Source organism: Alexandromys fortis, unplaced genomic scaffold (genome assembly GCF_014885135.2).
Source record: "Alexandromys fortis isolate MF-2015 unplaced genomic scaffold, M_Fortis_MF-2015_v1.1 scaffold_236, whole genome shotgun sequence".
NCBI lineage: Eukaryota > Metazoa > Chordata > Mammalia > Rodentia > Cricetidae > Alexandromys > Alexandromys fortis.
The window spans coordinates 345,565-357,599 of record NW_026068189.1 but is presented as its reverse complement, the minus strand read 5'-3'; the positions used below and the strand labels follow the sequence as shown (position 1 = coordinate 357,599).

General features: G+C 45.0%; 1 protein-coding gene across 1 annotated transcript in view; it reads left to right on the top strand.

Moving 5' to 3' along the window:
• The first annotated feature begins 331 nt into the window (after positions 1-331).
• Clasp1 (cytoplasmic linker associated protein 1) overlaps positions 332-12,035 on the top strand; it is a 226,896-nt gene continuing 215,192 nt past the window's right edge. The window contains exon 1 of the mRNA XM_050129375.1: positions 332-447. The gene's annotated coding sequence lies outside the window, so the exon portion shown is untranslated. The remainder of the gene's footprint in view (positions 448-12,035) is intronic.

Below are 12,035 nucleotides of genomic sequence, written 5' to 3'. Positions count from 1 at the left end.
GTCCACGCTCTCCTGACTCCTCTCTAGCTCTTTTATCTCACAGCCTTCTCCAAGTCTCGCTTGAGTTTTGCTTCCACTACTCAGAGGGCCTAAATATTCCTTGGTCACCTTTTCCATTGAAGCACCTTTACGCTACGGGTCGCCATTAGAGTCAATCAACATCCTCCTAGTGAGGAAAGGGAGCCTGGAGCGGCCAGTGCGCCGGGCGTTACCATAGAGAGGAAGCCACCTCTCTGGGCTGAGTTTGCAGTCTCTATGGTTCAGCTGAGCTGGTGGCGGTAAGGGGAAACACAGTAAGGCCGCATTGCGCAGGCGCAGTCGGCTTCTCACTTTTTTTTTTTTTTTTTTTTTTTTTAATCCCCGCACCAAGCGCTTAACCTCATTGGGGTGGAGGAGAAGGCGGCGGCTGTCCGGTCCGCAGCCCCAACAGTTGTGAATAATAGAGCTGTAAGTACCGGGTTAAAGACGAAGAATGTTCAGACTGGAGTCCACCCGAGGACCCTGCTCCCTTTCCGGGCGGCGGCGGACGCAGGGTCCGGGTGGGGACGGTGTCCGGCGCTGTCAGTCGCTCTGGGGTGCACTTTTGGGGGAGGGGGCGGCCCTGGGATGGGATGGGGTGAGAACCCAGGATGCGCGACTGCTAGATCCAATCCTGATCGCGGGCTGCTTTGCAGAGGGGAGGTGGGGCGGCTGTGGGGTCAAGCCTGGCTTTGTGTGCCTGTCTCTTTCAGACCCCACCCCGGGGCCCCTTCTTGACCCGGAGTCTCCCCTGGCCGTCTTGGGAGACGCCAAAGCAGTCCGGGGGTCTCTTTGAAAAGAACCCACATTGCACAGAGCGGGAAGGGGCTCCAGGAGAAGAAACCCCACTCCAACTAGTCATCGGCGAGTGATGGGTGTGGAGAAAGATTCAGAGAGAAGAAGGGGTTGTCGGGGAGGCAGGCCGGGCGGCCGGGGCTCCCAGCCCGGGCCAGACAAAAGCGGAGCAGCCGGGGCCCAGCGGGATGCAAAAGGTCCCCTTGGTCCCCATGAGGGCCCCGCTGCGAGGGTCTTGGCTAAGCTGGAAAGAGCGGACAAGTGCTGAGTTAAGGCTGTTCAGCCTCCTCAACTTGCCTTTGTTGTTCTTTGGTATTGGCAGAGCCGCTCTGACGAAGATGAGTGTGTGAGCTTGCATGTTAGTCTGGTTGGGTACAATGGAGCAGATTGAATTTTGCTTTCCATTTAATGAGCTGTTTGGATGAGTGTGGGGTTTTCCAAAGTCAAACTCATTATATAAATATCTATAGATTTTAAAATTAGTTGTGTTTATTTCTTGAAAGAATAGTTAGATGGAGCCTTAAAGCTTGTTGTGTCGCATCGAGTGGATTTCTGTTAGGGGATTCGTTCATGAGACACTGACCTAATGGTGGAACCTGTGAGTTCTTTAAACCTGATACTTTAATTTGTGATGTGGCGCCGAGTGCTTTGGATGCTCTAGTCCTTTGGGAGTCAGTGATGCGGGAGAGTCAAGAGTGATACAGTTGCCTGCTACCCCGCACCTTGCACCAGATTCAGGTGCCACTGGCTAGTATCAATTCTAGCCTTAGAAATTATTATTATTTTTATTGTTATTCATGACATTTATGGAACTCTTGGTATGAGGGATCCGAAACAGAGGGGTCTGGTTGCTCATTCACGGAGTGGGAGGGAGAATAGCAACATTGATGCAGAGACATAGAGATAGGGAAAATAACACAGCGCCCAGAGAACTGAATATTACTTATCTTTTTTACTTGCTAAGAAAGATTTAAGTTTTAATGAGCTATTTGTTCATTCATCTTTGTAAAGTTGGCTAATTGCAGCCTTGTTGCAGGACTCAAATTTAGTTTCTGTAAGTCATTGTTTATTATGAGTAACATGTTTTTATTGTCAGCTTGACCCAACCTCCTCTCCCAGGAATTTCCCAGATCAGATTGACCTGTGGCCATGTCTATAAGAGATTGTCTTGATTGGTGGTTGATGTGGGAGTGCCTAGCCCACTGTGGGTGGCATTGTTCCTAGGCAGGTAGGTCTGGGCTGTATAAGAAAGCTGGCTGAAGTAGTCTGTTTTCTCTTTTCTCCTGCTTCTTGATCTGAAGCCATGAAACTCTGTCTTGCTTTGAGGACTCCTTGTGCTTTGTGTGCCAATTTATGCTAATGAAAATTTGTTTGTAGACTTCTGGCAAGATGCTACCCCAGTTTTATGAGTTGTAGGTAGGGACAGTCTTCTTTGAATTTAGTCAGATTGATGCCTGACTTTTTTGAATTTATTTGCTCTCTTATCTCTTATGAACTCAGGACACATTTCTTACACGGAGCGCTCTCACCCACCCCTCCTTCCCCAAGTAGAGAACCATAGAAATGCATGTAAACAGAAGAGCCAGCATCATTTCAAGTGCAGACTTTGGGGATCTAACCATGATATTAATTTGGAATATTTGCTACTTTATTGGACTTTTTTCTTCTGGCTTAAGTGGAGGAATGAAGCTGTAAATTTGGGTGATTAAGGCAGCCTTGATACCAGCTGCCTCAGGATGGCACACCCCTCAAAAGTTGGATGCATGCCTATAGATATAGTTTTTACTCTCTCAAAGTTTTAAAATGAGTTTTCTCTTCTGTATATACTTATTAACTTTTGGGGTTATGATTTTAAAAAGCCTTTTCAAACTTTAAAACTGTAGTGAAGACTTTTTTTTAACATAAAAGTTTTTTAAATATTAAGAAAAGAAAAGAAGAAAACCAGCTGAGCAGGTCAGAGAGCAGGCTAGTAGGCAGTGGTTGTCATGGGTCCTGCTGGGAGTTCCTGCTGAAGTTCCTGCCTTGACTTCCATAATGGATTGTGACCTAACGGGCAAGCCAAATGTACCCTTTTCTCCCCTAAGTTGCTTTTGTTGATGTGTTTGTCACAACAGAAGGCAAACCAGAACTATAACTGGTTTAAATCTTTAAAGTTTAAAATTATTTAGCTTCCTTATTGACAGTGCTGGGAATTGACCCCAGGGTTTTGTGTGTACTAGAAAGTTCTCTGTCAATGAGCTATGTCCCAGCCTTGAAGCTTTTAACTTTTTACATGTATTGTTAATTTGTATATGTTTGTAAGCGTCTGTATATGTAAGTGTGCATGTGCCGTACACAGCAGGCATGTGGCAGTTAAAGGACAATTTGTAGGAATAGGTTTTATTCCACCATGTAGGACCCTCTATTCACAGGCTTCTCACTGCCTCTAGCATTTTTTTTTTTATTGATAGCAAGGAAAAATCTCCAGCATGAGTTTACTTGCCCCAGTAACAACTGTGGTAGACGCTGAAGTATAGCACAGACAATGGACCTGGCTTTTTATAGAGCAGGATTTAGATCCTTAAAATAGTTTATGTGGATGGTGAGGAAGGATCGGTCAGAAGGATTAGGATTGTCTATCATTCGAATGTGTTTCATTTTGTTTGGTTTTGGATTTTGATTTTTTTTCAGTGTTCTGTTACTTTTATTTTCTTGAGCAGCTCAATGTCTTGGTTTAGAAATTTGGGCAGATAATTTATGTACTTGATTGTCTTTATTCTTAGTAATCTACTTTAAATCAGTTTCTATTACATTTATCTATTGGCACATATTTATTAGTGTGTGTATGTGTGCCAGGTACATGATATGATTGAGGACAACTTTCTTTTTCTGTTTTTTTTTTCTTTTCTTTCTTTTTTTCTTTTTTCTTTTTTGTTGTTTTTTTGAGACAGGATTTGGCTGACCTAGAGCTTGCTTTGTAGACCAGGCTGTCCTCGAACTCACAGAGTTCGCCTCCCTCTGCCTCCCAAGTGTTGCGATTAAAGGCGTGCGTCACTATGACTGGCTCAGAGGACAGTTTTTGAGTGTCAGATCTATCCTTCCTCCCTGTGTGTTCTAGGGACTGAATTTAGGCTTGGTGTCAAGTGCCTTTACCCACTGAGCCTTTTAAGCCATTTTAAAATCCATTTTTAAATAAACAGTACTTTTAATTGTGCAGTGCGATTGTAACTATAGCCATCTAAGGGTTAATATTCGTCCCAGAGTTGAGTTTCAATAGCTGTTAGTTGTGATAAGTGCCAATCTGGTTTCCAAACTAAATGGTAGTGGTAAATGGTAGATAATAGTAAAACATGCTTAACATCAGAACCAACTAGAGATGTTCTTGAAGGTAAGAGAAAGGTCAAATTTATTTAAAACAAAAACTACAGAGAGAAGAAATCACAGGTGATACATCTCGATTTGTAAAATGTAGTTGTCAAGAATGAACCATGCTTTCTTTGCTTGGTGCCTGGCAGAGAGCATCGCCCATAAGGCGTGCGTACCTATGAGAGAGAGAGAGATTAACTGGCGAATGCGTACCTATGAGAGAGAGATTAACTGGTGAATGAAGCACAAGTCTTCATTGATAGTTTCTAACTGGCTCCTCCCATCCCAGGGCTTTATTGGTTTCTTTGCTGCCGCACCTGGTGATATTTGTCCCTAGATTTGTGCTGTGTCTTATCCCACCACCCCGGGTCCCAACAGTACTGAGATGGTGGTATTACTGACACAACGCCTTGTTGCCTTCCACTCTCTTCCTGCTGGAAGTCTCTTCAGTCCTTGCTGTTTCTGGTTTTATTCCTCAACTTCCCCGTCGCACTGCTTCCCTCCTAGACATTTACTCTTCTTTAGATCCTTGGATATAGGGAGTTTGAGAACGTTCTGTGATGGCGGCTAGTGTGACCCGTGGGACTTGTCTTCTAGTGGGAGTTGTTGATTGTGTGAAAGAATAAGGAAGTGTGTCGTGGAGCTGGAGAGATGGCTTAGTGCTTAAGAGCCCTGGCTACTCTTGCAGAGGACCTGGGTTCGGTTTCTAGCCCAATATGGTGGCTTACAGCAGTTTGTTACTCGAGTTTCAGGGCTGCTTCTTCTGTCTTCTGGTCTCCAAGGGCACCAGGGACTCCTGTGGTACATAGACATATATAGGCAAATACACTCAAACACAATAAAGTAAATAAATCCCTCCTCCCACTGCCCTAGCTTGGTAATAGGATTGGAGCTACGGAAGAGCTCCTAAAGGCTCATGGGCCACTGTCTCACCTGACATCTGCAGCATTCTGCTCTCCAGCTTCAAACTGCAGGCGAACCTCTTTGTTTCAGGACAGGCTTTGTTGACTGCATCAAATCTGGCCTCTGCTTTTACTTGATGACATTAGTTATCCCTCAAAGCAGGATGGTTTAAGTCTGTTTTTTCCCACCACCAGCTCTCTTCATATTCCCACGGGCAGTCAGCAGGCTTTCCTTGGATTTAGATTAGGGTTTCTTGTTCAACTCTTTCATGAGTTGGGTACCAGCTCCTCAGAGGTCCAGTTACAGAGACCTATAAGCATGCTAGGGGCTCACAGTCTGGGAGGGGAGACGATGGTCTGAGTTGGTGCTACATATATTAGGTGTCTGCAGACACGTCTGTGTCTTTGCCCCCTCCTAGTTTATCACTTGGTGTTCAGCATCAGACCCATAGCCGCTTGCTCTTTACACATGAGTTCTGACACGGCACTACATCCCAACATTCCTCCTGGTTTAATAGAAGCTCACTGTGCTTTTAAAAAATATATTGTAAATTTATTTCTAGATAATTTCATATATGTTCACCATGCTTTTTAAAGGCAGCTTTTGTTTTGTTTGTTTTGCATGTTGGCATGCAAACATTTGCAGGAGCCTGTGGAGGCCAGAGGTCAGCACAGGCTACCTTTTCAATACTCTCCACCTTATGTTTTGAGACAGTTTCTGCTGACCCCGGAGCTTGCTGATTTACATAGACTGGTTGGCTAGCATACCCCAGGGTTCTTCCTGCCTCCACCTCCCCAGGGTTAGATTATACTTTGTACGATACCTGCTGCCTTCCTACTACTTTTCCTCCTCCTCTCCTCCTCCTCCTCTTCTTTTTCTGTGGGTTTTTAGAGGGTGGAACTCAGGTTCTCATACCTGTGTAGATAGAGCCATCGCCCCAGCCCATTCTGTTTTTTTTTTTTTTTTTGGCTTTTTGAGACTGGGTTTCTCTGTGTAGCCTTGGCTGTCCTAGTACTCACTCTGTAGACCAGGCTGGCCTCAAACTCAGAAATCCTCCTGCCTCTGCCTCCCAAGTGCTGGGATTAAAGGTGTGTGCCACCACTGCCCGCTATCCCTCTCTGTTTTTAAAGTGTTCTTTATTTTATTAATTTTTTAAGCATTACCTTTTTTTCCTTTTCTCTTTCCTTTTTTTTTTTTTTTGTGTTAGGTCAGAGGACAACTTGTGGGAATTGGTTCTCTCTACCATATGGATCAAAGCTAGGTAGTTAGACTTGGTGGCAAGTGCCCTTCTAAGCTGAGATATCTTGTCGGCTCTTAGGGCATCTTTAAATGCACTCCATCTTTCATAGGACTTTATCAGAATGCACAGCTGTTTCCTCAAGTTTGAAAACCACAGCAACAAATTTCAAACTCTGCTGTGCATTCTGGCTCTGCTTTGGGCTAGTAGATCTTTGGTATTTTGGAGTCTTTTTCTACTAAAAAAACAATGGGGGTGCAGTGGGTTGGGGTGGGGAGGACCAGTATGCATATGGTTGTTGTTAGGATGAAATGAGATCATACCTGTAGAGTAGGAAGGCTGACCGATCCACATGGCAGGAAGAAGAAGATCGTACTAGAAGTGCCAAAGTGGTAAGGAGTTCACCAAGCTCACTTGGGGAGCCTGTTGAATTATGATTGGCCAGGCTCTACTTTCTCTTGTCTATCCAGAGCTTTGGTCAGCTCTGTATCAATGAGACCTGGGTAGCCACAGTGTCCACTACCCCCTGATGATTCGTGCATGCCTTGCAGGTTGAAAGCTCTGCACTTTGTTAATGCTGCTAGTAATGACATAAAAAAGTTAAAATGTAAACACTTACCCAAGCAATAGCTGAGTAAAACAAGAAGACCTGACTCCTGCTGACCTGGCGAGGTGTGGCCCCCACTCTCAAGCTCCCCTGGAGACCTGTGTTGGTGTGTTTGCAAGAAAATGGTGCCCAAAGGGAGTGGCACGTTTAGGAGGTGTAGTCTTGCTGGAGGACGCATGTCCCTGAAGCTGTCCCTTGAGGTCTCTTAAGGCTTCACTCAGTGTGACAGTCAGTGGACTTCTTGGTGCCTGCAAGATGTATGGTCCTCATCTATTTGTCCAGCACCCATGCCCTCCCACATGTTCCCGTGCTTCCCGCCATGATGGTAGATAGTGGATGGAACCTCTGAAATGTAAGCGAGCACCACAGTTGAATGTTTCCTTTATGAGAGTTGCCCTTCTCGTGGAGTCTCGGCACAGCAGTAACCCTAAGGTCATGGCTCTGGAATGGGGTGGGTAAGTGCCTGTAGAGACCAGAAGGCAATCTGAGCTGTTTGCAGGAGCTGTCTACGTGAGTTTTTGAAACAGGCTTTCTTACTGGTGTGAGACTCGCTGATTTGGCTAGACTGGCTGGCCAGCAAGCTCCAGGACCTGCCTATCTCTGCCTCCTGAGTTGTTGGGGTTACAAATGGGAACCATCATGCCCAGTTTTCTTCATGTGGGCTCTAGGATTCAATTCAAAATCTCATGCATACAGGCCAAGCATTTTACTGGTTAAGCTGTCTCCTTAGACTGCAGACTCTTTAAAAACACAATTTTTACACCTGTTTATTTATTGTGTGTGTGTGTGTGTGTGTGTGTGTGTGCCTCATTTGCACACATGCCGCGGTCAGGAGACAACCTGCGGGAGTCAGTTCTCCCCACCGTGTGGCTTCTGAGGCTGAGCTCTGGTCATAGTATTGATAGCAGGTGCTTTTTTTTACCCACTGACCCGTCTCATCAGCTCCCATCGCCCTCCTCCCCGCCCTCTTAATTAGTTTGTACTGTATCCTTCTAAATGCTTTGCCACTTTTTGTAGAGATATAAATGGATGACTTCATCATGGCAACAGCCAGCTTTTAAAAATGAAAGTGATTTTGAAAGCATTTTAATCCCTTTTGCTCCTTTCTAAGCTCCGAGGAGCAGACAGGGAGAGAGTGTGGCCATGCTGGCACTTTGCAGATGAGACACTGGGGTCCAGTGTCAGAAGTCCAGTTCTCAGAAGTAGGAGGCACAGGGCCTCGTGTTGCCTGTCCTTCTGTTCTCTTCTCACAGGCATACTTTTGTTAATTTTATTGAAGTTGTGGCTCATGGGACTTTCTGATCCTTTGGCTATGTGAGTGGCTGCTATACTGGATTTTCTCCTTTCCTTTAGTGCATATATACTTGCCTTAAAAACAAAACAAAAAACAAAAAAAATTTCTGGGCAGTGGTGGCACACACCTTTAATCCCAGCACTTGGGAGGCAGAGACAGGCAAATCTCTATGAGTTCAAGGTGGCCTGGTCTATAGAGTGAGTTCCAGGACAGGACAGGGCTACGAAGAGAAATCCTGTCTCAAAAAACAAAAAAATTGAGTTGGGTGTGATGGTGTACGCCTTTAATCCCAGCACTTGGGAGGCAGAGGCAGGTGAATCTCTGTAAGTTTGAGGACAGCCTGGTCTACAGCGTGAGTTCCAGGGCAGACAGGCTCCAGTGCGGCACAGAGAAACCCTGTCTCGAGAAACCAAAAACAAAACAAGCCATCAAAAAATGAAACGAAACAAAAATGTGAATTCAGCCAGTTGTTGGGATGTTATCATTTATAATCCCAAACCCAGGAGGCTTCGGCTAGCCTGGATATATGGGACATTTTAATCTCAATCCTCATCGCCCCCCTAAAAAAAGCAATACAAAAGTAAATTTAAAGTTTTATACTCACATCTATTTATGTATGTATCTTTCAGGTGAAAAAAGGTCTAGAACTTGGGTCGTGACCACTTGTTACTGTGGCCTGTTTGGATATCTGTCTTTGATCAGGATAGCTGAAGTCAGTGTTTACACTTCCTGCCTGTGTCTGTAACTTGTTCAAGTAACCTTCCAGGTAGAATCTACTGAAGCAATTGACAGTGGCATTGCTGTAATGGAGCAACAGTACATACAGATGAGATTAGAAGGGGTGAACCACACTTAACCGTCTTAGAGCTGCGTGTGGCTCGGATTGAGTTCAGGACCTTAGGATGCTCAGCAAACACTCTTCCACAGCACCCTACTCAGCCCTACACACTATTTCTTTTTTCATTTTTGAGTCAGAGTCTTTTATATCCCAGGTAGGCTTTGAAACCACAATGTTGTGGATGATGGCTTTGAACTCTTGAATGTTCTGCTTCCACCTCGCAAGTGTGTACGTTCTTGGCAAACTCTCTACCAACTGCGCATGTGTGTCCGTTCTTGGCAAACTCTCTGCCAACCGCACCCCCTTCCAAACCCCTGTCAAGTTTTCTTTGCTTTAAAAAAAAAGATATTTACTTTCTTTTAAAGAGAGAGAGAGTGTGTGTGTGTGTTTGCTCACTCACACACACGCATGCGATGTGTACATTTGTAGGTGTGCGTGCCACATGGTGCAGGTGTAGAAGTCAGAGGACCACTTGGAGGCATCAGTTCCTTTCTCCCACCATGTGGGTCCTGGGATGGAGCTCAGCGACAGCTTTGTCAACAGGTGCCCACATCTGCTGAACCGCCTCCCTGTTATTTGTAAATAACCGTCCTGCTGTTATTTCTTAAGGCACCACCTTTGAGATTGCCCTCCTAGCGATACTAAATTATCCATAGTAAATAATTAAGGCTGGATGATCTTTGTGACTGCAATATATATTCTTGTAACTCTTAATTGGTAAACAAAGGTCGTTAGAGAAGATTTTTAAAATTGTTTTATATACATGTTTGTGTGTATAGATGTGTGTGTGTATGTACCAAGATGTACATGTGCAGGCCAGAAGATAACGTATGGTGATTGATTCTCTCCTTCCACCTCATGGATCTTGGGGGTCAAACTAACTCAAGTAAGCGAACCATCTCAGAGGCCTCCTCTCTCTTATTTTCTTGTTGCCAACAGTATTTCCAAAGGATGGGAAGAGCCTATCTCTCTTGCCCTGGGAGAGAGATCAGTGTCTGTCCACATTAGCATGTGATCACAACATTTCTGTGCACTACCTTCAAGTATTTCTTTAAATAGTGTGCACTGGCGTCCAGCTTAAAATATTTACTAGTCAGAATGGTTGTGGGCGGAGCTGAGGTTTCTGTTTTTTCAAACACATTCCCCAAGTGAATCCGAGGCCACTAACGTTTGAGAGCAGCCCCTGGGGACTACCTTCCGGGTAATTTCACAGATTGTGTCTTTCCTGTGAGTCCAGGCTGAGTCTGTTATGAACGGGTTCTCAGACTTGCTACACAGAGGCCTGTTGTGTCTCGAGAATGAATTGTGTAGCAGACCTTTTCCAGTGGAGAGTGGCGGGGCTCACTCTCGGGACAATAAGGCAGTCTTTGCAAGAGAGCTGAACTTCATTCAGCAGCTCCTTCTCGGAAGTGTCCTTGTGGTGCTGGAGCTGTTTCATCTAAGTTTTTGCTTAGCTTGGTTTTGAGACATTGAGTGTCTCATGTAGCTGGGCTGTCTTTACCCTGGGTTCTGGAGCAGTGAGGATTGAACCCTGGGCCTCTTGTATGTACTAGGTTGGCTCTTTACGAACTGAGCCACATCCCCAGCTCAAACTCCGTCAGTAGGTGGTCAGGGACTACCTTGAATTAACCTGCCTCTGCCCTCATGAGTGCTGGGATTAGGTGTGTCACCAGCTGGGATTATTCAGTGTTGGGATCAAATCTAAGGCCTTGTACACACATTCTGACCCAAGCCTTTTCCTTGGGCAGTACACCCATGTATCATATTGCCACAGTTCATAGCTGTTGAAGATTAAATGCTCACCCTTTACTAAGCACTGGTCCAAGTCTTGCAGATAGACTTGTATTGTACTAATTTTATGGCACCATTTAAAAGGCAGTGCTGTCCCTTATTCCTGAGACAGGGTTTCTCTATATGGCCCTGGCTGACCTCGAACTCACTGAGATCTGCCTGCCTCTGTCATCTGAGTGCTCAAATAAAAAGTGAGCTGCCACACCCTGCTGATTTCCTTTTATACTGAATGACAGGAAGCTGAGGTTTACAGCAGTTGAATAACCCATCACCACAGCTGCAGAAAAGCCGTCCTTGGGGTCAGGTGCTTCAGCCTCCCTTCTCCTGCATCCGTCCGTCTCTGTCACTCTATGCCTTCCCCTTCCCACTTCACCCAGTTCTCTCTCTTTTTGAGTCTCTGTTCACAGCTGGGTGTGTATCTGGGAGGAGCCACTGGGTGGGATGAGGTGTTCAGCCCTTTGGGGGATTTGCAGAAGAGTTCCAGCGAGGTTCCGCCACTTCCCATCTCACCGGCACTGCGAGCCTCCAGTTTCCACACAGCCCGTGCTGTTTTCTGTTGTTAGAAAACTCTTGGTGGTTTCTGTTTATAGTGTGTGTGAAGTGTCGGCTCATCGTGGTTTGATTTGAATTTCCTTAATGACCAAGGTGCTGGGAACCTTTCCCTCTGTTTACATCTGAATACCCTTGTAGGGATGTCTGTTCATATCTTTTGCCCATTTTAAAGTAGGATTGTCTTTGTGTTGAATTTTAGAAGTTTCTTAAATTAAAAAAAAAGTGATTTATTTGTTTCTTTGGTGTGGCCGGGTGCGCACATGCACGTACGTGCTATGGCACATATGTGGAGGTTAGAAGATAACTTCTGCGAGTTGGTTCTCTCCATCGTCTGTATTCTGGGCACTGAACTCGGTAGTCAGGCTTGGTGGCAAGTGTCCTTCCCCACTGAGCCATCTCACTCTCGCCACAAGTGTGTTTGTTTGTTTGTTTCTTTCTTTCATTTATTATTTTTTTCATTTTTTTTTTGGCATTGTCAAGATTAATATGGTAAATAATAAATTTTGGTTCCAGAAGTTTCCTGTGTGTTTAGGATGTAAGTTTCTTATCAGATATATGATCTACAAATATTTTCTTCTACTCTGTAGGTTTTTTTTAAAAAATATAGATTGATAGCCAGGCAGTGGTGGCGCACACCTTTAATCTCAGCACTTGG